General features: G+C 38.9%; 1 long non-coding RNA gene across 1 annotated transcript in view; it reads right to left on the minus strand.

Moving 5' to 3' along the window:
- LOC142830165 (uncharacterized) overlaps positions 1-26,394 on the minus strand; it is a 39,236-nt gene extending 12,842 nt beyond the window's left edge. The window contains exons 1-2 of the long non-coding RNA XR_012905157.1: positions 26,157-26,394; positions 12,588-12,869 (exon numbers count right to left, since the gene is read on the minus strand). This is a non-coding gene — a long non-coding RNA (uncharacterized LOC142830165). The remainder of the gene's footprint in view (positions 1-12,587; positions 12,870-26,156) is intronic.
- Positions 26,395-27,019: the final 625 nt, after the last annotated feature.

Consider the following 27,019-nt stretch of genomic DNA (forward strand, 5'->3'; position numbering starts at 1 on the left):
AAGAACTACAAAGAATAATTAAAGCAAATAAAATGTCTTAGACTCAGAGGCTACGTCTATACTGGCCCCTTCTTCGGAAGAGGCATGCTAATTTCTAACTTTGGAATAGGGAAATCTGCGGGGGATTTAAATATCCCCCTCGGGATTTAAATAAACATGGTCTTTTTCCGCTTTTTTCCGGCTTGGGGAAAAGCTGGAAAAGAGCGTCCAGACTGGCGCAATCCTCCGGCATAAAGCCCTTTTCTGGAGGATCTCTTATTCTTGCAAGTAGGAATAAGAGATCCTCCGGGAAAGGGCTTTATTCCGGAGGATCGCGCCAGTCTGGACGCTTTTTTCCGGCTTTTCCCCAAGCCGGAAAAAAAGCGGCGGACATGTTTATTTAAATCCCGCGGGGGATATTTAAATCCCCCACGATTTCCCTATTCCAAAGTTAGAAATTAGCATGCCTCTTCTGAAGAAGGGGCCAGTCTAGACGTAGCCCAAGAGTTCAATCTATTTAGCTTAACAAAATGAAGGTGAAGGGTGACTCGTTTTACATTCTCTAAGTATCTACGTGGAGAACAAATATTTGATAATGGGCTCTCCAGTCTAGTAATCCTATGGCTGGAAGTTGAAACTAGCCAAACTGAGACTGGAAACAAAGTGTAAATGTTTTACAGTGAAGTTAATTAACTGTTGGAACAATTACCAAGTCTTGTGGAGGATTATCCATCACTGACCATTTTTAAATCAAGATCAGATGGTTTTTCTAAAAGATATGTGCTAGGAATTATTTTGGAGAAGTTCTAGGGCCTGCATTCCACAAGAGGCCAAACTAGATGACCACAATGGACCTTCTGGCCTAGGAATCTATCAGTCTAATAATTATGTTCAATATCATTTCTACTATTCATGAAGAACTACAACAAAAAATACTGCATATTTATTAAACAAAGTAAAATAAGATGCTTGGATCCATTTTTCAGTGCAGGGGAAGAAGTGAAAGAAAGGTAGATATAGGATTGTGTGTGTATGTGTGCGTGTGTGTGAAATTCTTACACTTTTTTGTCCTTCGCTTTACAATTTCCCTTCCTTATCTCTATCAGCCACTGCACACTTTTTTTTTAATATTTCCCAGCCAACCCAAAAAACTGTGATCAAATAAAATAAGTGAGTTTTTAAAATTGACTCAGTTGGATGTAGGCTTTGCAGGGTCTCCAGACAGCTGGTGTTTTCATTAGAAGCTCAGCAGGATGTAACAGGAAATACTGATTCAAACGATGGTCATATTTGGATGACCCCTAACTAGCATCTGAACTTGATTAGGTCTGTCAACAATTGGGTCCATCACCCCTTTCCCACTGTGCCTCCCCTCTTTCAAGTGGGTGACAGCATCAGTGTTCTCTTCAATTTTTGTTGTTTTTATGTGCAGAATAAATTTTGTTATATGCACTGAGGTATGTGCAGATGTGCACTACCAACAGAAACACATGCTGCCAGCTGTGGGTGTTCTGCTAATCAGGAAACACTGCTCAGCATTCCTTAACTACGTACTTGAATGTACTTTGCGAAGATAAGGATGGTGCAGGATATTTCTACTCTCTCTGGGTATGTCTACACTACAAAGTTAGTTCGAACTAACGGACGTTAGTTCGAACTAACTTTAATAGGTGCTACACTAGCGCTCCGCTAGTTCGAATTTGAATCGAACTAGCGGAGCGCTTAGTTCGAACTAGGTAAATCTCATTTTACGAGGACTAACGCCTAGTTCGAACTAGCTAGTTCGAACTAAGGGCTGTGTAGCCCTTTAGTTCGAACTAGTGGGAGGCTAGCCCTCCCCAGGTTTCCCTGGTGGCCACTCTGGCCAACACCAGGGAAACTCTATGCCCCCCTCCCGGCCCCGGACCCCTTAAAGGGGCACGGGCTGGCTACGGTGCCCGTGCCAGGTGCAAGCCTGCCAGCACCCAGCTAGCAGACCCTGCACCTGGCACGACACAGAGCCACCCACCCGATGCCCCCCAGCCCACCCCCTCTTGCCGGGACCAGGCTGGCGGCTCCCGGGAGCTTGCCCTGGACCGCAAGAGGCGGGCACCTTCCTGGGCTAGTACGGACATCGTGGACCTCATCCACAATCTCCGCACTAGGCACAGGAAAGTGGCCGTCTAGGGCTGGAGAGCTGCCAGCCTGGCCACCCAGGACCAGGTGTGCATGAAAATCAAGGGGGTCCACTGAGACCCCCGACACTGAGCCCTGAGCTTACAATGGCCGTCCTGGGTCAGACCAAAGGTCCATCTAGCCCAGTAGCCTGTCTGCCGACAGCGGCCAACCCTAGGGACCCTGGAGGGGATGGACCGAAGACAGTGACCAAGCCATTTGTCTCGTGCCATCCCTCTCCAGCCTTCCACAAACTTTGGGCAGGGACACCACTCCTACCCTCTGGCTAATAGGACTCCATGGACCCAACCTCCATGACTTGATCTCACTTCCCTTTAAACTCTGTTCTAGTTCTAGCCTTCACAGCCTCCTGCAGCAAGGAGTTCCACAGGTTAACTATTTGCTTTGTCAAGAAGAACAACTTTCTCTTACTAGTTTCAAGCCTGATACCCATTCCTTTCCTTTGCTGTCCTCTAGTCCTTCTTTATGGGAACTCAGGAAGAACTTTTCTGAATGCACCCTCTCCACCCAACCCCTGCTTTTAGAGACCTCTATCCTGTCCCCTCTCCGTCTCCTCTTTTCTAAGCTGAACAGTCCCAGTCTCTGTAGCCTTTCTTCATCTGGGACCTGTTCCCAACCCCTGATCATGTTAGTTGCCCTCCCCTCTCCCAGCCTTTCTCTTCCCCTCTCCCACCTCCTTTTCCCAGTCTCCCCCAGTTTTTTTCAATAAAGACAGAGTCAATGTTGGAAGAAACGTTATCTTTATTTTGTACATCAATAAGAAGGGGGGCTAGGGAAGGGTAAGTGGAAGGAGGTGAGGGAGGAATGGGGTACGAGCCCCCGATGGGGAGGACTGGGCTGGCTCTGCGGGCTTCTGGGGGTGGAAGCTCTCCTGCAGCCCCCCAATTACTCCCTCTCCCCAGATGGCAGCCTGCGGCAAGTGCAGCCGGGCTGATGGCCGAGTGGTGTGATGTGCCCAGTGTGGGCACTCAGGGCACTCCAAGCCAGAACTTCTTTGCAAGCGGGGCACCCCTTAGAACTGTGTGTCCGGGGTGGGGGTCGGGACCCTTTAAGCGCAGCCCTCGGCTAGCCTGAGACAGCATCTCCATGCTCTAAGTCCTCCTTTTATGCCCTGCCGGCACTGCTTCCGGCCATCCTTAAGCCCTGTTCAGAGTCCACTCAATGTGGACTTACTAGTTCGAACTAGCAAAACGCTAGTTCGAACTAGTTTTTAGTTCTAGATGCGTTAGTTCGAACTAACTTAGTTCGAATTAACTAATTCGAACTAAGTTAGTTCGAACTAGCGCTGTAGTGTAGACGTACCCAATATCTCCAGTAGTTTAGAGAAAGCAGCCATTTGTCCTGACGTCCCTCCAAAATTTCCATGTGGTCACCACATGGCATGATGTTCCCACTCTTACTTTTTGAAAAGGTCCAGCAAAATATACTTGCTCTATCAGATCAGTTCAGAAAATATCAGACTTTTGATTATCAAAAAACACCTTAAACTTTGTTCTGTTCTCCATTCCAGGGGCATAAACAGCACAGACTTTGCTGTAATAGAGAGCAGAATTTGGCTGCTGGCCCTTCAAAATTAAATACAAAGAATTAAAAAAGAAAAATAGATGCTTACCTCTGCTATTTGATCGGAGATGAAAGAAACCATTTCCTTTGGAGAGCTAGAGAAGTGGTGCAATGCATTTTATGGCACACAAATGTTTATTCTTCATATTGTATGAAGGAGTCAGACTGACAATTAAAACTCTGTTAACATGTCCTTTCTGACATTTCCACTATCATCTTCTACTCCTTCAACATTTGGCCTGTTGTTTTTTACCATAATAGCTGTTCTTTTTGTATTTGTTCTGAACAAATAACAACAAAAAAGAAATCTGCATATTTTTAAAGCAAAGAACACCATGAAATGTACTACTAGCATGTCACAATAGAAACCAGGTTTATAAACCTTTATTTCTTATTTCACAAAAAACCACAAAGCGTTTTCCTGAAGTATACATTGATCTTTAATTTTTCTACTCTCTAGATTAGGTTAGACAATTTTTTCCATATTAAAGCAAAAGTTGCCTGTGGCTCTACTATCTTATATGTAAGACACAGATTTGTCTCCTAGTTATTTTATTCTACAAATTCATCATTCATATTTAATGTTACATGCACTTGACTTTTTAATTCCTTATATTGAATGACAGACACAGTCATTCATGGCACACCCCTGCTTTAGATGCTCTCTCCTTTTGGTTAATCTGATATTCCTAATATCTCATGCTTTGAGTCTTTAGCAAGTCACCTACAGGGGTCAGGAAGGTTCCCTATTCCCCCGTTTCCCCTTTGGGTATCCTTTCTCAGAAGCAATAGAGAAGTCCACCACTACAGACAGGACACTGGAAGAGCTAGACTGATGCTCTGAGGTGGCACAGAGCATTCTCTCTCACTTACTTTGCTGGTAAATTTTGTTCCTGTTCAGGATCTAAGTGGTTGCCATACGTGGGTTGGAGATGGAATTTCTCCCCAGGTTAGATTAGATTGTTGGTTTTTTCTATTTTATCAAGGGTTCTGATGGATTCTCCATCACTGATCCATTTTTAGAGAAACAGCTAATCTTGCTTTAAAGGATATGCTCTAGGAATGATTTTAGGCCATGTCTACACTGCACACTTATTTTGAAATAAGCTATTTTGAAATAAAAACTGGTAGGACTGTATTATTATGGAGTGGTGGGATGACCAGCAGTGGCCCCAGAACTTCTGCATTTGGAAGAACACATTCCTGGAGTTCTGCGAGTGGCTCGCCCTTGCCCATAGGCATTGGAACATGTGCCTGCAACCTGCCATCTCCTTCCAGAAGGTGTAGACATGCCCTTAGGGAAGTCATATGGCTTGTGTTAGACAGGACCAGATGATCACAGTGGTCCCTTCTGGCCTTGAAATCGATTAATTTCTACAGCATGGAGTTTGGGTTCCTTGCTGGGATTATCTGGGTTTATCTCATTTAATCATTTTTCTGCCATTGCAGGTCCTTTGGTGCATCTTGGTCCCTCCTATTCTCCATATGTGGCACATCAAAATTTAGTTTTCTGGGTAATATTTTTGTCTAATACTGGTTGCTGGGTTTAGTGTGTGAGTGGTAAATGGTGTTGATGGCCCACGATACACAGGTCAGACTGAATAATATTGTGATTAATCATTATTCTTCATTAATGAAAGCAAAGTTACTATCTATTTTTTGATAATCTGAAAGACTTGAGGTAAAAAATGTCATCTTATATCTGCAAGTCAGTCAACAACCAATACTCCACTATCCCCCAAAAGCTGTAACTGCTGGAGATTTATATGCATGGGAAAAGCAGGAAAACAATTTTGACTTCTCAGTTGGATTTTAGAGGAGAATATTGCCTTGGGTTTTTTTTATTCAGATTCAGCCCCTAGACTATGCTTTTATTGCCTATTCCAGTCATACTTCTTTAAATCAAATTTCCATTTAGGTTGAAACTCTTCTACCACAAGATTATTAGCTTTAATCTCCATGGTAGAATTTGTCAATAGCACAACAAAAAGTTTCATTGGCTTCAGTAGAACTCACTGCACATATGAGTGAGGACTGCAATATCAGCCTAAGGTATTTCACACTAAACCTAAATCTTCAGGAATAAGTTTGAAACTGGTCAGAAATATAAATTCTACAAATAAAATCTAGTTTTATTTACGTGCACCTAATAGGGGTGTTCTGATTAGCAAGGCACTGTTAATGGTTTAGAAATCACATTGAGATCCTTGAATGAAAGACACTAACTGTAAAGTATGACTATTGCAATAATGTATCAGGCCTTTAATTCAAAGATTTCAAAGCACTATCCAAATGGTTACTAAGCCTGAAAACATCTCTGTATAGATCATAGAAATAGTGGTGATTGGTACTATAGAAGTATTCATATAGGCAGATATATATTATACCCATTTTATAGATGGGTAAAATTTTAATGGAAAAGTTGTGACTTGCTGAAAATCAGACCTAGTCAGTGATAAAGCCTGAAATACAACTAAGGAATCTTGCTTTTCAGCTTCTTTCTATAACCACTAGATGCGAGGAAAGAGAAAAGTTTGATTTTTAAGGGAAGTATATATGAAGGAAAATGGAAGAGTTAAGGGTTTTTTTTAAGCAGTTCCTTCAGTTCTATAGTCAAAGGGCCAAACATTTCAGCCCATCCAAAGCCTGCAAAAATAGCATGTACCAAGCTATTTCCAAGCTACAAGTGTAAATGGGGGAATCCTTGATATAAGAAAGATCTAGGGAGTGGAGCTTATATTCTGGCTTCTAATGGAGCTATAGAATCAGACATGGCCTGTGGTGCACCTCTTAGGAGTCAGTTCTGAAGAGTGTATTTGCATAGCTTTCAGATCTATTGGCTGTGATCTCTATCCTCTCCTGACCTGCCCTTGAAAATGCCCACCATGCCATGGAGTGAGATTCTGGAAGGAAGGTTCAGAATCTTGCTGCATGGCCTGTCTATGGTTTGCTCCTTCAGTGCAGTTCTTTCACTGCATGGGCCTTCTGTACATACAGAGGCGGGGCTGAGGGGCAGAGAAGGAAAGAGAGGACTTACACAGTGAAGAGATATGGATATCTGTCACTGTAAGTCTAAAATAACTTTTCCAGTAGGCATTTTATTGACCAATATCTGTTTTATAGAGGTGTGAAAGGTACACTTGAAATAACACAATAATAATCAGAAAATGGGAATTGTACTGTTTGATGAATGATCTAAATTTCATCTTCATCAAATAATACCATTTGGTTTCAGAACAGTCTCAAAATCTACATTAATAAGCTACAACAAACCACTACAGTACCTGTCCAGAAAAGATTTGGAACAGTCCAACATAATGCACCTCAAATGACAGAAAAAGGTATTTCTTTCTTATGAATTTGATAATATTCTTGCAATATACCAACAGATTTTTTTTTTTGCCACGGAAGAGAAGGATTTAATATATTTATAGTTCTGATTTCTCTTCAGTAGTTAGAAATGTTGCAGAAAGTGGTTATTAATAAATCATTAAAGGTTTGCATCTCATTTAGCAGTTCTGCTGCTATGTTATTCTGTATTTTCTGGCATAGCAGAAAGTCTTTTAAGAATCCCATAAAGAAGGACTTTACAATGGAGAAAAGTTTAAACAAAGACAAATCAATTGATTTTACCTGTAAATGCCCTTTATTATTGGAGGTATTTGTTCAAAATAAGAGCTTTCTCTTCCTGATTACCCTTAACTGTGCTTCACTTTGAGTCTACGTGAAGGCATAATCAAACATTTATAGTGTTACAGGATGCAGCCGTTGAAAAGATAGTGGAATTACTGCTGCAATATGACTCTCCTCTGGGATAAAGGGGGACAGGGAATGGCAAGGTGAAAATACCACTTGGTTAACTATACCTTCAGTAACTAATAAAAGAGGCATGAGAAATGACAGAAAACACGTGAAAAGGTAAACTGAATAAAACATAGTCTAAATATTTCTCCCAGTGCAGAATGTTTTTTTAAATTATTCATAGAAATGAGTTCAGTTATAAAATAGTTTGCACTGTATCAACTTTTATATGGGCACCTGTTATTTTATTTAATATTGACCTTGTATATACTGCTTTAATTCCCTAATGTACTTTTGTACATTTGAGTCTCCCACAAAGCTGCTGTACAGTAGCCATAATAAAGGCATTTATGGTTCAACATAGCTCTTCATATCTTTCTTCCTTTCTCTTTTCCTTAAAAAAAATGGCAATTTAAAAGTAATAAAGCACTTCCTTCTGTAAATCTTTGATCTTTTTTCCTAAGGGAAGATTAATTTGTAAATATGCTAATGGATTCGTGTAATATAAAACCTTTGTGAGAAAAACTACATTAGTTCATATGAATGAACACATCTATCTTGTTCAATTACAAACTAATGGCTGAGAACACCAACACTGTGTGTTCTACTGTCGCATGGCCAAAATCACTGTAGGCATCTGCAAAGAGAAAACACGTTTTTACCACAACAGTGTTGGATGAAGACTTTTTTTGGTCAACTTTATTAAGTTTCTCTCTCTCAGTGCATTACTTATATTGAGATACAGTCTAAGTCAAATTAAATAGACTTTATTTGAATGAACATGTTCTGGTTTCAGACAGTATAACACCTAATTCTTTGGCTAGCAAACTTTTAAATAAAAGTTGCTGCATGATAAAGGTTGAACCTGGCAGCACTTATTGCCATGCATAATGTTTACTTTTATAGAAAATCTCATAGAAGGAAGAGGCTTGATTTTGAGGCAATAGCAAGCCATGTTAATTCCAGTTTGGTGGAGCAGTTTGGAGAGCTAACAATAGAGTCATTCACTCATTGTGGTATATAAATCCTTTTGCTAATAATTTAGCCCACGGTAACCAGATAGACTTGCCTTTGGACAGTAGGCCAAACAGCCTCCTCCTTCTCCTTTGTAAATGGAAGGAAGAGTGGCAGTGAGTGCAATTTAGATTCATCAGTGTGGTGGCACCAAAACATAATAGGTGACACTAGTACTGTATAGGACAAAGGCCCTTTTTATGCCTTAACAATTGCTGGAAGCCATATACTGGATCCCTGATAACCATATGCTAACACTGTTTGTCCCACTTGTAGTTGGCAAGATTCTCCAGTTCCTCCTTGCCATAGCTTCACTTATTTGCTGATTTCTGACTTGTAAATTTAGATCTGGCTTTGATAAATCCAAGCATGACCTGAGAATTTGGCCTATAAATAGCACAGCAGGTGTTCTATTGGTGGTGGCACGTATCATGTGTTGATAGTTTAACAAGATGTGCAATAGCTCCTTCTCCTCTCCCAAAGGATACATCTGCACAGCAGGGCAAAAGTCAAATTAAGCTATGTAACTTCAGCTACGTCAATTGTGTAGCTTAAGTCAAAATAGCTTAATTTGGCTTTTGGTGCTGTCCACACAGCAAGAAGTCGAAGGAAGAATACTCTTCCTTTGATTTCTCTTACTCTTTGTGAAATGAGTGTTACCATGAGTTGGAGTAAGAAGTTCTCCAGCACGACATTATTGGAATAATGTCAGTTATTAATATATCTAAGAATATTTTTATTCATGAATCACTGAAACACTCCTAAACTAAACTGATGATCCTTGTCTCTCTCACTTTGTTCTTGAAAATAAACTTCCAAGTTTTTCTTCTGTCTGTGGATGTGTGGTGTTTTTTATAAAGAGGAAAAAAAAACCTCTTGGCAATTTGGAATGGGCATCCACCATTAGATACATAATTTCTAAAAAGGGCTCTGCAAAATCAATATGTAAAAGTTGCCAGTAGCTGATGGACATTTCCAGGGGTGTAATGGTGTTAGTTTGGGCATGTGGTACCTGGATACCATACAAAATTTCTGGCAAGTGTCTTCATTTTTATTGTCCTAGATGAGCTATGGGTAATACTCCTAGGTGCAATTTATTAGGCATAATTACACTGCTGTTGACACAGAAACTCCCTTCCTCTGAGGATGAATTGCTACTAGGTTTGGTGGTCTATGACAAGGGTGAATTTTCTCTCATAAATACTGGCTAAATTTCTTCACACCCTGTGCTAAATGCCTCCTTTTCTATCAATTACATTCTGCAATTCTGTGGGCTCATCTAGATTATGGGGAATGGTCAAAAGAAGATATGCAAATTATGCAGGAATTTGCATATCTTCTTACAATCACAAAGCTTTCAAAAGTGAAAATAGTTAAGACGTGGCTTTTTCGGCGAATCACCCCTTTGTTGAAAAACCGTGTAAACCTCCTTTTTTGAGGAAGAGTAGCTTTTCGACAAAGGGGGGTGGAGGTTGCTGAAAAAGCTGCATCTTAACTATTTTCACTTTCGAAAGCAATCAGAAGAAGATATGTACATTCCCATGGAATTTGCATATCTTCTTTCGACTGTTCCCCATAGTCTAGAGAGCCCTGAGTGATCTTGAGGCAAATGGGTCTTTCTTACTGCCATCTGGAACTATTCATGATATTACTGCTCCAGTTCCATGTGGGAAAGTATCACATGCTAACTTGATAAGCGAGAATGGGTTAAAGTGTATTGGTATGCTGTCTTATGTGCCCAATTATTCTGCTATCAGTAAAGCTTTTTGATACTCACATGACCAAACCACTTTTGACCAGTCTGCAGAAAACAGTTCATGAGGTGCAATACAGTTGCTAGGTTTGATACAACTAGGCTATGGCAGCTGATAAATCTAAAAAATGATATGAATTGTTACATATCCTTTGGTAGTGGAGCTTCCAGAACTGCTTAAATCTTCTCCTGAGTTTTATGGAGTTCCTGTTCATCAGTAACTTGCCAACAGTAAGCTATTGAATCCTTGAAAATTCACATTTTCTATGATTACCTTGTAACCTGTATTTTGATAGACATTTTAATACACTTTTCAGTGTTTCCAGATGTTCTTCATCATTTCCACTAGTCACACTAATGTCATCCAAGTAACACTGTGTTCTTGGGATACCTTGCAAAACTTGGTCCATTGCCATGTAACAGGAGCTGAAGCAATACCAAAAGCTAGCTTGTTGTAGTGGTACAGACCCTTTGTATTGATTGTGAAATATGTCTTAGGCTCTTTTTGAGCTTTGATCAAAATCAATTTGTCTGAATCTTTGTCTTCCTACTAGGGGAGCAAAAATGTCTAATTTAAGGCAGGGGTGTTTTTCCTACTTTCACCACATTTACGGTAACCTTAAAATCTCCACACACTCTGACTGTACCACAAATTTTTACATATTGGAACAATAGGAGCTCCCCATTGATACCAGGGCACTTTTAAAAGTATGCTCTCCTTTCCCTGCATTCAAATTTAGCACCCATCTACAAGTGGATAGTGTAAGGGACAGGTAAAACTTCATGAAACCTTCTCATCTAGGATTTTAGCCTTCCTGTGTGTTATAGCTTCTAAACCTTTCTAGAACAATCCCAGTACCTTAGTATCCCTTGCAGTTGTTAGATTGTTTTAGTGGAGTCTGCTGAAAGAGACTGCAGCACCTTTATAGATTTCCATATAAACCTCACATAACCATTCACCATCAAATGGGGCTGGTTTCCCTTTCTCATTCCCGTATAAATTTAACACCTTGACAGTTAGGAAGTTTTTCCTAATGTCCAACCTAAATCTCAGTTGTTGCAATTAAAGCCCATTGATCATTGTCCTATCATCAGATGTTAAGGAGTATATTTTTTTCCCTCCTCCTTGCTACATCCTTTTAGGTACTTGAAAGCTGTTATCATGTCCCCTCTCAGTCTTGTCTTTTCCAAACTAAACAAAGCCAATTCTTTATCTTCCCTCATAGGTCATATTTTCTAGACGTTTAATCATTTTTGTTTCTCTTCTCTAGATATTTTCCAGTTTCCCCACATCTTTCTTGAAATGTGGTGTTCAGAAATAGACAAAATAGTCCAGTTGTGGCCTAATCAGTGAAGAGTAGAGCAGAAGAATTACATCTCATGTCTTGTTCACAACACTTGTTCATGCATCTTATTTATGCATCCCAGAGTGATGTTTGGTGTTTTTATTTCTTATTAGACAGTCACTTCCTATTTTGTATATGTAAAACTGTTCTTCCCTAAGTGGAGTAATTTGCAGTTTTTCCTATTGAACTTCCAATTTTCAACCGACCATTTCTCCAGATTATTTTGAATTATGACTTTATCCTCCAAAGCTCTTGCAACCCCTCCCAGCTTGGTATCATCTGCAAACTTTATAAGTGTACTTTATATGCCGTCATCTAAATTGTTGATGAAGATATTGAACAGAACTGATCCAAAAACTGATCCCTGCAGAACCCCACTTGTTACGCACTTCCAGCATGACTGTGAACCATTGAGAATAGTTATCCAATCACCTTATAGTAATCCAATCACCCAACTATATTGTATTTCCTTAGTTTATTGATCAGAAGGCCATGAGAGACTGTATCAAATGCTTTACTAAAGTCTAGGTACACCACCACATCTACCGCTTCCCCCTTATCCACAAGGCTTTGTTATCCAAAGAAGTGCTTAAGTAAAAAACAGATCAAAACTGTTGAATATACAAGCAGCTGTCTGCCCATCAGTCCACAAGTGCACTGTGCATGTATGAGAAAGGGTTTGAGTTATGTGAATGTGAGATGTGATGTTATCAATCTTATCTACCTGTGGTATTGCTCTAGATTCTGTATGTGGCCTTTTGGAGAGTGGGGGATGTAAAGTTGTCTTGTGGTTGGGTTTGTGGTGGGTTTGACTTGTGTGTATGTGTGTGTGGGGGGGGGATTGCTATGTTGTGGTTGTTGTTTTTGCATTTCATAGGTGGTAACCCTACCTCACTAAATACAAGACCATCCAAAATTTAAGTTTTTATAAAGCAAAAATGCAAAAGAAGATTCACCTGCTATTCTGTTCAGGTTCTTCAGTCGCTTATGTCCATCCTTCTGCCATCCAAAGCTTATCCTGAAGTATACTAGGTGGCAAGACTATCATCTATTTCCTGTGGCGATTTCCCTCTTTCTCTCCACAGGAAAACAACTGTGTATGGATTTTTTTCTAAATGTCTAGTTATGTAAAGTGTCTCTATTTGCAAAGAGAACATGGGGATGCTTGAATTTGTTTGTAGCTCCTGCTGGGGTTTGTTTTATAGTCTTGGTCCATCCACTGAGAAAAGCTCTGTCTTCTGTGTAGGCAATGGCAAAAATAAGAGGTAGGTTTAGGACATACAAGTGAACTATACAGTAAATATCAATTGATGTTGAACACTAGGTTGGTAGGCTTGTAACATGTTTAGATTAGCCATGCAAGGCTTCAGACCTAAAGATAGAGTCACTCATGAACTAGCTACCCAAGTCAGTCTATGCCACGAGACCGAACATATTTATTACAAGAGAAAACAGTTACTGTAATAGATGTGTTCATTGCTGATGTTTAGGAAATATGTATTGAAATGTATTAGTTAAAACTGTTTTGAATATTTCTGGGATTTTTGCAGACATAGGGTGTCAGCAATGGGCTAATCACAAGTGATTACGGTGAGTGAGTCACATATTTTATCGAGTATAAGGGGAACTATGAAGTTGTGTATGACAAATGGGGTTCCCCACATTTAGTGGTATGGAAAAAGGGTTGAAATAAGGGGGAAAAGGTTAAAATATTCATAAATATATACAAATCCTAGTGGGTATCTGCATAACACATTATTAAAGTTGAATCTGAGCCTGGGGAGATGCCAGGATGACATCTGCTGGTGGTGAGGATGAGGAAGATGATGATGAAGATAATGACTAACATGCTAGAGTTCCTGAGCAGGGAATGGGGAAGAGTTCTGACCCTCTAGTGCAAAGGCAATTATACAATCTCTATTTCTGCTCTTGTATTTCAGTGTTTGTTGGATTGCTTTATCTGCATAGTGGATTTCTTAATGAAGGTATTTATGAAAAATAGGAATTGTTTCTCATGTGTTCCTGGGGGGCGGGGGTCTCCCTCTAATAATATCAGTAACAATCTTCCTATGCTGTAGCCACTCAAGAGACCAAATCTTTATTCATCAGTGATCTAAAAGTTTAATCAATATCTCAATCCATCAATTAGGCTACACCTTGATGAACAAGCTTTTTCTTTGCTATAGTCAATTCCATTGTGGCAGAGAAGGAGAACTGTTGACTATGAATCCTTATCCCAGAGCACTGGGCAGTCTTTCAGGCCCAGATGATTAAGGCTGGATATCTTGAAGTTCAAGTCAACTTAGTCAATGAAGGACAAGTTTGATTTGATTGCAGTAAGTAAAGCTGAGTCAATAATTGTTTTGGGGGTTGGTTGGTTTGTTTGGTGACCAGAATGGGAAACCCTTCAAAGAAAATAATTTGCGTTAATCAAAAATGGAAACTTGTCATTTTTTTCTCTCCAGAACACCCCCCTCCAGCTCCAATTTTTTTTGGATCCAAAGTTAATGTTCTCATTTTTTTCCATTTTGTTTTGTTTTGGGATATTTTGTACACTTTCGGGGGTTTTTTAAACAATAATTTAGATAAATTGTCAGAAAACAATTTGTGTTTTCTAAACAAAATATCAAAATATTTATTTTCAGCATTTAAAAATTTTTTGGACAAAGCCATTTGCTGAATTACACCTGATTTTGTGAATAGTTTCGGACAACCCATCATTACATTTTTAAAAGTTTATTGCCAAGTTTTAGCAGAAAGAAGCTTTGCTGAGGAGATGCACTGCTGCATTCTTTACTAACTGTATTCTTTCTAAGGGCTAATAGTCATCTTGGGAAAATATAAACTAATACATCTGGACAAAAATAATCCAAATTGCATTCAATGAGAAGGGGAAAGACATGGGAAACAGTAATGCTGGAGGAGATTTAGGGTAATAGTGGCTAGCAATTAAAATGAGTTTGTAATGTACCATGGCAGATAGAATCATAAGGCTGGAAGAGACTTCAGGAGGTCATTGAGTCCCACCCACTACCCAAAGCAGGACTAACCCTAACTAAACCATCATAGCCAGAGCTTTGTCATGCCAGGAATTAAAGGTAAAATTTTATATTATTTTATTTGGAAAGGTTGTCTACCTATCACATAGAAAATGTAGAGGTCAGAGAGACCTGTTCCATGATGTAGTCCATCCCTTGTCCAGTGCAGAATTATTCCCAGCAGAATTTTTCCTAGTGCATCCGTTCAGATTAGTTTTTAAAACATTCTCCGTGATCTGATCCCAAGGGAAGTAGTGGAAACCTGGTTCCTCAGCCCACAATAACTCATCATTTCTCTGATTTTCAGAGAGGAATGCTCACAGCAAGGAAATATTTCCTGATATTAAGCCTAATTTTTTTCCTTTTCTTAATCCCATCCATTATTTCTATTTATACCCTCCCTATATCGGCCTAAATAATTTCCTGACATGACGGTAGCATGTTAATTTATAGCACTGGCAGTCTGAATTCTCAGGAAAGGAAATCTTTGCCTTTTGCTAAACACTCCCAGAATCAAGCTGATTGTATACTTTTAGTTACTTAGACCATCATTGGGGCATAAATTCTAGGTAAATAATCACCTTAGCTCTAGGTAGATATTTTGAACAGGCTACCCACTTTCTTCCAATATCTAATTAGGAAAAATTTAGCATGAAAAATTTCTGGAAAGAAAGCCAAGAAATGAATAGTATAAACTTCCAGCATTGTTTTTTGTAGTCTGGTTCTTATCCTTGTTTCATTCCTTTTCAAAGTGTTTGTGAAGGCATGTCTGCAAAAGCAGTGTCCTTTCTCTTGTTCTCTTTTTCCTTTTTTAATCTGAGCACCGGATTCTAAATTTGGGAGAGACTCTCTCAATAGTAGTTGGGATTGCCAACATGGTATGTCCTGTTATTTGGGTCTCCTAATGCAATTCTGAAATTAAAGAAAGAGCTCCTGAAAACACAATCTCTCTCTCTCACACACACCCATACCCACACACAGATTGGAGTTGCATGTTTTAGAGCACACACACACACGCACGTGTGTACACAGAGGTCGGAGTTGCATGTTTTAGAGCACTGTGTCAATATTTTCTGAAGAAAAACATGGCAAATTACCCCTTTCTTCTCCCAATTAATAGAGCAAATGTCACAGCACAAAATGTTTTTAACTAAGACCCCATGTGAGTACAATTGATAATGTAAATTTAAACTGGGTTATTATTTCACTCAAGGTGAATTACAGCTGAATCCAAAAATAATGCAACATAATCTTTGATTTATAGTATACCATTTGCAGTCTGCTGTTCTGTATATTTCCAACAATAAAACCTGCAATGGGAAAAATAAGTCTGTTATTTTCTTAAATCTCCCCTCCCCCTTTCCAAGCCATTATTTTGAGTTTCTCAGTGTTAAATCTTAAGGTTCATCAACTCACATCTTTACAGCTCTGTCTTTCTGTATACAGGACCCTGTCTGCCTGTTTCCTCTATTGCACTATTTTGTTTGTACTACTGTAATCATTTTGCTGGCCCAGATCTGTGTGGGTGTGCTGGCAGCTTTACAACAAAGTTACATGGGAACTGAGTTAAGGTTGAATATTTATTAGAAGAAGCCATCTGGCGTCAGGCTGTCTGTACAGGGGGGCTTATTTCTTTAGTAGTCTCTCCTTTTTCTCTCTAGCTCTTCCTCCCGCTCTCTCAGTTTCTCGTTTATATACTGTGTATATGTGAAAAGCGGAACACACATTCTTACATATTGATTTTATTCTCCACATTTATAGCAATTAAAAAATATCCCCAGATTTTTTACTGTTTTTTTCCCTTTCTCCACTATTTTTCTATGCTCTCCCTCCCACCCCCCGCTTTCCTTTCTTAAAGGCTTCTCAGTCCTAGTTCTTGCAGTGGCATTTACTGGTGATGCAGTCAGTAACATACTGCAGGATTCCCACAGTAGATCCCTACAGCTTTCTCTGTGAGGCAGCAGCTTCAAATAGTTTCTAAGCAGCTGTAGCTTGCTTAAACATCCGTCTCCTACTTCTTCCATGCTTTCCCTCCTTTAGCTGGCAATCTCATAAAAGAACTTAATTCCTAAGTGGAATGTTAAACTGGCTAGTAGAAATTTTTTCCCTGCTATTCCACTACTTTGAATGACCTAGTGTAGCACTAAATTGCCAAAAGATTCAGAGGGGTAGCCGAGTTAGTCTGTAACTGGAAAAACTTAAAAACAACAAATTGACTTGCAGCTCCTTAGAGACTAACAAAACACGTAGATGATATCATGAGCTTTCGTGGGTACAACCTACTTCTTCAGATTAATGAATCTTTTGCCAAAAGATGTTTACTTTACTTGTGTAAGAGCTCCTCATAATTCCATTGTTCTACTTCCCTCAACACATGCAGATGCCGAGAACAATACTCTGGGCACCGAGTGGCTATCTAATCTCAAGGGGTGTGTCTAGAGTACAGGGTTTTGTCGACAAAAGTGGATTTTTGTCGACAAAAGTATACCTGGGTCTACACTACTGCCGAGTTCTGTCGACATTATGTCGACCGAACTCATCAGTTTTGTCGACAGCAGTAAACCTCATTCTACGAGGAATAACATCTTTTGTCGACAGAGTTCTGTTGACAAAAGGCGTTATTGCATCCACATTGTCCTTTTGCGTCTATACTCTCATGTTGACATAGCAAGCCGCTTTGCCGACAGAACTGGATGTAGTCTAGACGCTCTTTGTCGACAGAAGCTTTGTCAACAGCCTCTGTCGACAAAAGCCTGTAGTCTAGACGTACCAAAGGTGTCCTTAGCATTTGTGGACAGAATAGCTGAGATTTTACAGTGATTCATGTTTTTGGTGCTATATATTTTTGGGAGCCCATAATGAAACACCTGAGTAGGGCTTGATTTTGAGAGGCTGAGTGCTCAACTCTTTCAGAAAAGACAGTTCCTTTAAGAGAATGTCAAGTTGAGCATCCAAAAATTGAAGTACCTCGCACCACTTTGGAAAATCTTGGCCTATTTTTGTAATATGACAGTAAATATACAATCTGGTGGCAGTAGATTCAAACAGCATATGTTTAAAAGTAATAACTAAATTTAGCAGCATCGTGTAACCTCATTGTTCTTAAATGCATGGCAATTTTGGTATTGATGCCATGTGCTAGACTGACAGCAGTGGACAGTGAAGTTTTCTCTTCATCCAAAGAACCAGGTCTGGCATGGGAAGCAGTCATGCCTTGTCAGTGTGCCTGGACCCATTTTCAAAAGACCACCTCTCAAAGTGAAAGGATGATGTTGTTTTCACAGACTGTACAGTCTTTGATGTTTGGGTTATGACCTGCTAATAATAGTGCCAGTTGTTTGGGAAAAAATTGGGTGGGAGAATGAGATGTACATACCTAACTTTTAGTAAGAGGATTGAAGCCATCAAATAATTTCACAGACATCAACATCACATGGTGATGATTTTTGATTATGAAGAAGCTGAATTTAAACTGGGAACCTACACATGGAAGATTCCGTTGTCTATTACTGGTCCTCTGAAGTGGGGCAAATGAGGTGACGCATTTGAAGCGGTTGGTCATATTTTCCATAGCTGTTTGGTGTCTCTGGTATTGGCTGTCCAACTCCTCTCTCTGCCACTATCAGCAAGGCTCACAGAAGCATTTCAGAGTTACTAGGGCAAGTTAAGACTTTTCTAGTTTAGCAGACCTGAGATCTGCCTGGAATTCCCCATCCTGCCAACAGAACAGGAAGGAAACAATTCTCCTGGTGCTCCATCTTCTGGGCCAGCCGGAAGAGTGAAGATGAAAAGTCGGTCCTTTCCTATGTTAGCTCATGGTCCCTTCCCCTGGTCCAAGTTAGGAGGTAGAAGACAGCTTCTCTGACCAAGTAGAGTGGGGACCAAGGAGGGTCATCCAGATGCATCTTTTAAACTGTATTAAGTGAGGAGAGTGAGAGAGGAACTTTGCCATACTCATGGTAAAGCTTGCCTACCCAGAAACTAAAAATTTAACCGGTTTGCAGGCTAAACTATTTTAAACAACTAACAAAATCAGCCAAAGCACAGGATGATGGTGATGAGGGACTTCAACTATCCAGATATATGTTGGGAAACTAACACAGCAGCGCACAGACTATCCAATAAGTTCTTGGACTGCATTGAAGACAACTTTTTATTTCAGAAAGCTTAAAAAGCTAGTGGCGGGGAAGCTGTTCTAAATCTGATTTTAACAAATAGGGAGGAACTGGTTGAGAATTTGAAAGTAGAAGGCAGCTTGCATGAAAGTGATCATGAAATCATAGAGTTCATGATTCTAAGGTGTGGTAGAAGGGAGAACAGCAAATTAGAGACAATGATTTCAGGAAGGCAGACTTTGGTAAGCTCAGAGAGCTGGTAGGTAAGGTCCCATGGGTAGCAAGACTGAGGGGAAAAACAATTGAAGAGAGTTGGCAGTTTTTCAAAGGGACATTGTTAAGGGCCCAAAAGCAAGCTATTCCGCTGTGTAGGAAAGATAGAAAATATGGCAAAAGATAGCCTTGGATCAACCAGGAGATCTTGCATTATCAAAAATAAAAGAGAAGTCATATAAAAAATTGAAACTTGGACAAATTACAAAGGATGCAGGGGAAAGATTAGAAAGGCAAAGGCACAAAACGAGTTCAAACTAGCTACAGGCATAAGGGAAACAAGAAGACCCTCTATAAATATATTAGAAGCAAGGGGAAGACCAAGGACAGGGTAAGCCTATTTGCTCGATGAGGATGGAGAAACAGTAACAGGAAACTTGGAAATGGCAGTGATGCTTAATGACTTCTTTGTTTTGGTCTTCACCGAGAAATCTAACATAGTGAATGCTAGTGGGAAGGAGGTGGATTTAGAAGATAAAATAAAAAAAAGAACAAGTTAAAAATCACTTAGAAAAGTTAGATGTTTGCAAGTCACCTTATAAAATGCATCCTTGAATACTCAAGGACCTGACAGAGGAGATATCAGAGCCTTTAGCTCTCATCTTTGGAAAATCATGGAAGACAGGAGAGATTCCAGAAGATTGGAAAAGGGCAAATATAGTGCCCATCTATAAAAAGGGAAATAAAAACAACCCAGGAAACTACAACCAGTTGGTTTAACTTCTGTGCCAGGAAAGATAATGGAGCAAGTAATTAAGGAAATCATCTGCAAACACTTGGAAGATAGGGAACAGCCATCATGGATTTGTAAAGAACAAATCATGTCAAAACAATCTGATAGCTTTCTGTGATAAGATAACGAGTCTTGTGGGTAAGGTAGAAGCGGTGGATGAGGTATACCTAGACGTTAGTAAGGCATTTGATACGGTCTCGCGTGATATTCTTATATATAAACTAGGCAAATACAACTTAAATGGGGCTACTATAAGGTGGGTGCATAACTGGCGGGATAACAATTTCCAGAGAGTAGTTATTAATGGTTCACAATCCTGCTGGAAAGATATAACAAATGGGGTTTCACAGAGCTCTCTTTTGGTACCGGTTCTGTTCAATATCTTCATCAACTATTTAGATATCGGCATAGAGAGTACACTTATTAAGTTTGCAGATGATACCAAGCTTGGAGGGGTTGCAACTGCTTTGGAGGATAGGGTCATAACTCAAAATGATCTGAACAAATCGGAGAAATGGTCTGAGGTAAACAGGATGAAGTTTAATAAGGAGACAAGCAAAGTGCTCCACTCTAAGAAGGAACAATCAGTTTCACACACACAGAATGGGAAGCGACTGTCTAGGAAGGAGTATGGCAGAAAGAGATTTAGGGGTTATAGTGGACCACAAGCTAAATATGAGTCAACAGTGTGACGCTGTTTCAAAAAAAGCCAACATGATTCTGGGATGCATTAACAGGTGTATTGTGAGCAAGACATGAAAAGTCATTCTTCCGTTCTACTCTGCGCTGATTAGGCCTCAGTTGAAGTATTGTGTCCAGTTCTGGGCACCACATTTCAAGAAAGATGTGGAGAAATTGGATAGGTCCAGAGAAGAGCAACAAGAATGATGAAAGGTCTAGAGAACATAACCTATGAAGGAAGACTGAAAGAATTGGGCTTGTTTAGTTTGGAAAATAGAAGATTGAGAAGGGACATGATAGTGGTTTTCAGGAATCTAAAAGGGTGTCACAAGGAGGAGGGAGAAAAATTATACTCCTTAACATCTGATGATTGGACAAGGAGCAGTGGGCTTTAATTTCAACAATTGAGATTTAGGTTGGACATTAGGAAAAACTTCCTAACTGTTAGGGTGGTGAAACACTTGAATAAATTACCTAGGAAGGTTGTGGAATCTCCATCTCTGGAGATATTTAAGAGGAGGTTAGATAAATGTCTATCAGTCTAGACAGTACTGGGTCCTGTCATGAGGTCAGAGGACTGGACTCGATGACCTCTCAATGTCCCTTCCAGACCTAGTATTCTATGTTTCTATGATTCTATGATAATTAGGTATATTTGTGCCTGGAGCAAAATATTAATTATGTTCCCTCTTTCCTTGAGTTAGCACATGTCATGCCCTTTACTTTTGCAGCTTATTATGTTTACTTCTTGTGTCTTTGTGCCGTGGATTATGATGCGACCAGGGCAAGCATGCTTCCCCCACCCTTGTTATAGTCCTGTCTCAGGAAGTCAGTTAAGCACTCCATTTGTCAATTTCCTTACCTGTACAATTGGGGTAATAATTAACTATTTTGCTAGGGTCTTCTGCGTCTTAATTAATGTTTATGAAGTGCTTTTTGATACTTGGAAGAAAAGCTCTTGAAAGATATTTGAAAGCAGCTTTGCTTATCCTTTATAATACTATTTTTAATATATTTTTTGTTTTCAGGTATCCAGCTTTTTGTGTGTCATCTCTTTCTCCCTTCACAACCCATCTCCATTTAATATTACAAGAAGCAGCTCTGTCTGCATGGGAGTATATCTGATAGTTATAGGGTTAGTGTTTTAAATAACTAGTTTTGCTTTTAACTGGCTGCATTTAATGATGCTTCACTCCATATGGATGAGAATAAGCAGCACAAGTAAATTTGCACTGCAGTATTCCAGTATTAGGCTGTGAAGTGATGGGATGAAGGGCAGAACAGACAACGCCAACAGAAGGGTAGCAACATGGGCAGCAACTTCTGAAAAGAATAGAAAGTCAGCAAAGAGAGAGGATGAGGATTCAGGATGTTGTGGAACAGGACATGAGAGTACATCAGTGCCAGATTGAGGATGTGAAGTAGTGAGTACTGTCACCAATTAAAATAACCATAAAAAGCTAGACATTCCATAATGAAATAAATAACTAATAACATATTCCATATAACCGTGCTACCTTTTAGTGCAATACTGAGAGTGAGAGCAAGATGATTGCAATGTTCAGAACAGACCTGGAAAGACAAGCAAAAGTCAGTTCCTCTCTCACAGTGGTGTGTGTGTTTCAAATCACTCCATATAATCCATGTTACTTCTGCTCCTGCTGAGCATTAACTATGTATATCTGTATGTGTTCAAGTCCTTTGTAGTGGCCCTCTTCAGAACCTTGCCCTACTTCTCCATCCTTTGGTTTCCATACCCTTATAAGAAATTTTTGCTTCCAAATCCACCCCATAATCTAAAATAACTGACCCTCCTGCCAACTCTTTAGCAATCCCTACATCCTGCCTTCCCCACCTCAATGAGTGCTAGAGCCCTCTCTAAGGGTCCATGAGCCTTAATCTCCTGAACCATTCCTCTTGTCAATTCACTTCTGCTGTGTTCATGCCCCTTTTATATCTGGGAATATTAGGACTGGTCTACCCTTCATAGTTAGGTAGATAGAAGGCAGTTTGTCAACCAAATTATGTCAGCAAATACTACAGCCTAGCCCAACTACAGCCTAGCCCAGCTGATGTAAGTGTCTTTCTATACTGATATCATAACTCTGCCTCCACGAGAGGCATATGTATGTTGGTGTAGTTAAAGCAATGTTTCTCAAATGGTGTTCCGCAGAACCCTGGGGTTCAGCAAAATGAAAATAGGGTTTCTGTAAAAAAAATTCCATTACAATAACATTTTATGATTTAAACATTTTTTGTACACATTAAATGTGATTTTTTTGTTTTTAAATATGTGCAATTAAACTAAATGTTGATCATGATCTTGTTTAGCATTTGTTTATTATTATCCTAACTTATTTGTGGTTTACTTTTTCAGCTCCATAAGACTGTTATTAGGGGTTCCGCAAAATTCTTCCGAGTTTAAAAGGGTTCCATGGCCACATAAAATTGGGAAACCCTGAGTTAGAGTAAGGTTGTGTCTGTGAAGACATAGTGTTACTTACTTAGCCTGTTGACCAAGCAGCCTGGGTGGCTGGACCTCATTCATGGCTGGGACTGGGATGCATGAAGCTGTGTGGGGTGCTAAGCTTTCAGTGAACAGTGTGGAACTGAGGTCCAATACTGCCCCTCTTCAGTTGACAGAAGTGCTCCTGGTAAGAAGGTGCACCACCGACAGAAGAAGGGTAGAGTGGCTATCAGCCACCACCAGAATTAGAATGTGAATCTCCCACATCCCAGGTGAATGCCCTGGGCTATTGGCTACACTGGAGTCTTGCTCAGATTTTTTCATAAAAATTACTCATTAGGAGTCAGTTTGTTCCATGTTGCAATGAAAACAAATGTTGGGAAGTCTATACGTTTTTTACAAAATGGAATTCTTGTTTTCTGGCCAGCCCCACTTGTGACCAGCCTATGTGCTAAGATGCATTAATGCTAATAATTTGCTGAATAATTCTGAATAACACATGTGAGAAAATTGTCATTGGTTTAGTAATCTGCAAAGATAATAAGAGAAATAAGCAAAATTAAGAGAATTAATGATTAATGTTGAATTATTTACCCATGCTTAGTACAGAGAATAGTATCAGATTAGATTTATATTATAAACTTATATTTTTTCTTTTTCTTTTGGGAATGAAACAGCATCAGATTCTTCATCCAATACCTGTTGACTTCAGTGGGTGCTGGTTTGGGCCCCATCTGTTCATTTTAAAATCTGCATTGTTGCCTTCAAATCCAGTCACTATGTTTAATGCCACTGATTCAGTAGGCCTCATCCAGGGAAAGCTTCCAGTGATTTCACATGTGCTGGGTAAAAATTGCTATATGGTGCACTGCATTTGTGCTTGCACATCACTCACTACTAAATTACCACTAGTGCCAGTAACCATTGAATTTGGTGATGTATGTATGTATATACACACCCCCTGCCACATACACATAGGGCATGTCTACACTACAGAGTTATTTGGAAATAACAAGGTGTGCATCCACACATCAAGCCTGTTATTTCAAAATAACCTCTCATTCTATTTTGAAAATGCTATTTCAAAATAAGGTTAGTGTGGATGCTCAGCTGCTTCTATTTCAAAATAACCATTCCCCAGAGTCATTCAAAATAATTAGTCCCCAATGGTTTCTGGGACTCTAAGTCAAGATGGAGCATCCACATTAAGGGAGCCCACCTTGGGCTAATTTTGAAGCTTCTCTGTAGTGTGGACATGCTATTATGAAATAGTTATTTCAGTAGTTATTATTTTGAAATAACATATTTCAAAATAACCAGGTGGTATAGACAGAGCTATAGAGCATATATATCTGTATGAGTTCTTGTCCTTCGTAGTTATATATTAGTGACATTCTTATTTCATTGGGGGTTTATTAGATGTTCTCTAATATTGCCAAAACAGGCATGTTAAAAAGAAGATGGTTGTATTACCAGGATTTATGTTGGCTCCCTAGCCACTCAGAGAAACCCAACTGCTTGAATCAGTCTGCAACCGTATTCCTAGATACAGTATTTATGGAATAGAAAGAGATTCAAACTTAAACTTTTATTTTTCACTTACTCAAACAAATTTGTATTTCTTGATTCACCCCTCCCCCCCTTTTTGGGTGCATTTCCTGAAGGCTATAATTTCAACAAGAGGAGGAAACCCAGATAGTTAGTGATGCTTTCTGGTTAAGCATTAAGAAATACTCTAACAGTTTAATAATGATCTCCAAATAGTTCATAATAGCATTAAGGGTAATTAATGACATTTGAACAGTAAGAGTATTTAATCCCTCGGGAAATGGAACATCTAGCATTTTATTTACATTTGAAGTTGTTTGCAAGGTACGAAATAGACCAGTATTTTATCTGTTTGATATTTACACTCTTCTAGATATCAATGTAATTCATTAGAAGCAAATTAAAGAAAGGTGCATTGCACAAATAATAAAAATAGCACATACTAAATTCAGAATTATGTTAAAAATAAATATGAACTGAGTATATTTCCTGTGGGATTAAGATTTTCTGAAAAATATGAATTGCCAGTGCTACTGTGGTTTACAAAGAGGAATAACCTCTTCTAAAAGACCTACTTATTTACATTTTAAAAATGTTTTTCCACAAGCCTTTGGAAGCATTAAAGGAACTTAAATAATTTTGATGATAAATGCTATATACTACAGCTTTTATGTTTGTGTAGCACTTTTTCCCCATATAACTGACCTTGCTAAACCTTTGAAAAATGTTATACCCTTTTATATTTTAACAATTTTACAACGAGACAAAAATAACGTGCTGTAATTTTCAAGATAATATTGTTTTTGATTAACTCAGATGTCTTGGTTTTTGTAAGGCAACAGAAGGAAAAGGGTTTAGTTGACCTTGATTTTGAAAATAAATAGGGTAACACCTGATTAAAAACAGAAAGCATTAGTTGTAGAAAATATACTCAGCAAAGCATAGTGTGTCAGTATAGTTTAGCATTTGAATATGGTGTGTATTCTTCTGCTTATGCTCTTGAGTCTGTTTCTACTTTTGGCTTGTATATTCCACAGAACGTCTGTAAAATCAGTAGGGACAGTGCTAATAAATTTATAATGTTGTTTTGTATTTCTGAACAAGGTACCTCAGTAATTAAGTGAAATATTTATGATGAATATAAAACAATGCAAATTCATTTGTTTGCCTGAAAGCTACATTGTTATTTATTTAGATTTATTTTGAATGATTCTTTAAATTGAATTGCAGTATGAACAGGAGTTATATTTAAAGAAGAGAAAGTCTGTTACAGTAAATTGATGCAATAGACTTTATTATCTTGTGGTGTAAGTTTTATGCAGGGGAGTCATTTTAAATATGAAACAAAACAAAATAACCCTCCCAACTTTGACCAAACTTGGAAAAATAAGGAATCTGTTATCTTTTTCTTTAATAAGATCACATGCAGAATCATTTCCCATAGGTTGGAAAGGTTTAATTGGACATTATGTTGTAATATAGTAAATTGCATTTATGCAGATTATGTTTTGAAATCTGGACATTTTGTACTGGACTCAGAATAAGCCCCTCTCTTTTTTCCCCACAGAAATGACCTTGCATGGACATTCTGTAGTATGGATATGGTTGCCTTTCCTCTTCATTTCTCCAAATCTGTCCAATAAACCTCTCCAATAGTTTTCATCACTTACCATTTGCACTTCAGTAGAATTCCTGTGCATCATTCCAAAATCCCATACCAATTCTTATCTGCTGAACAGTGTACAACATATAGTGTAGCCTATAAAAGTAGGAAATACAATGTCTAAGTGAATATGAAAAAAAGTAAAATTGACTTTCTCCTCCTCCTTCTTATAATACTTTCAAATGTGCTTTCATATGCTTTATAAATTTGTGTCACACACTCTTCTAGTCTTTAGCATGGTAACGATTGTCAGAGTTATGACTGAAATGTGGCTAAAAACCTTGTGCTTTTTTTTTTAAAAAAAGTACCAGTTAATAGCTTATCTCTAGTCAACAGAATATTTTTCTTGTGGCATTGTTACTTGAGTAAATGACATATTTGCACTACAGTTGCACACTACAATAGTTACATGAACAGTCTTCTGCTAAATTTCCATAGTCATGTCTTTTTTTAAGAGAATGTGTATGGAGATGTGGGTTGGAACAGCATTTCAGGTCTGGGGTCTTATAAAACCCATTTGAGGTATGCTATAAACTATCAGGCTAAAGACTGGGTATCTTTAGATGATTGACATGTGAAATGTTTACATTAAATGTACTATATGGCATACCTTGTTGCTGTGGTGGAATGATGTTAATGGTGTAAATTATCAGAAGAGTTGCTTCCTTTTTGTGAATGCCTATCAGGCATCATTGTTAGAGATGCATCTGCTCAAGGCACAAATTGTAAACTGGAAGCAAGTCCTCAGCAATATATTTTAAATACTTGTGCTTTACTGATCAATAAAGCCTATATCGGGGTGGGGAACCTCAGGCCCAGGGGCCGGATGCGGTCTTCAGTTTGCCTTAATCTGGCCCCTGAGGCTCAGTG

Source organism: Pelodiscus sinensis, chromosome 7 (assembly GCF_049634645.1).
Source record: "Pelodiscus sinensis isolate JC-2024 chromosome 7, ASM4963464v1, whole genome shotgun sequence".
Taxonomy (NCBI): domain Eukaryota; kingdom Metazoa; phylum Chordata; order Testudines; family Trionychidae; genus Pelodiscus; species Pelodiscus sinensis.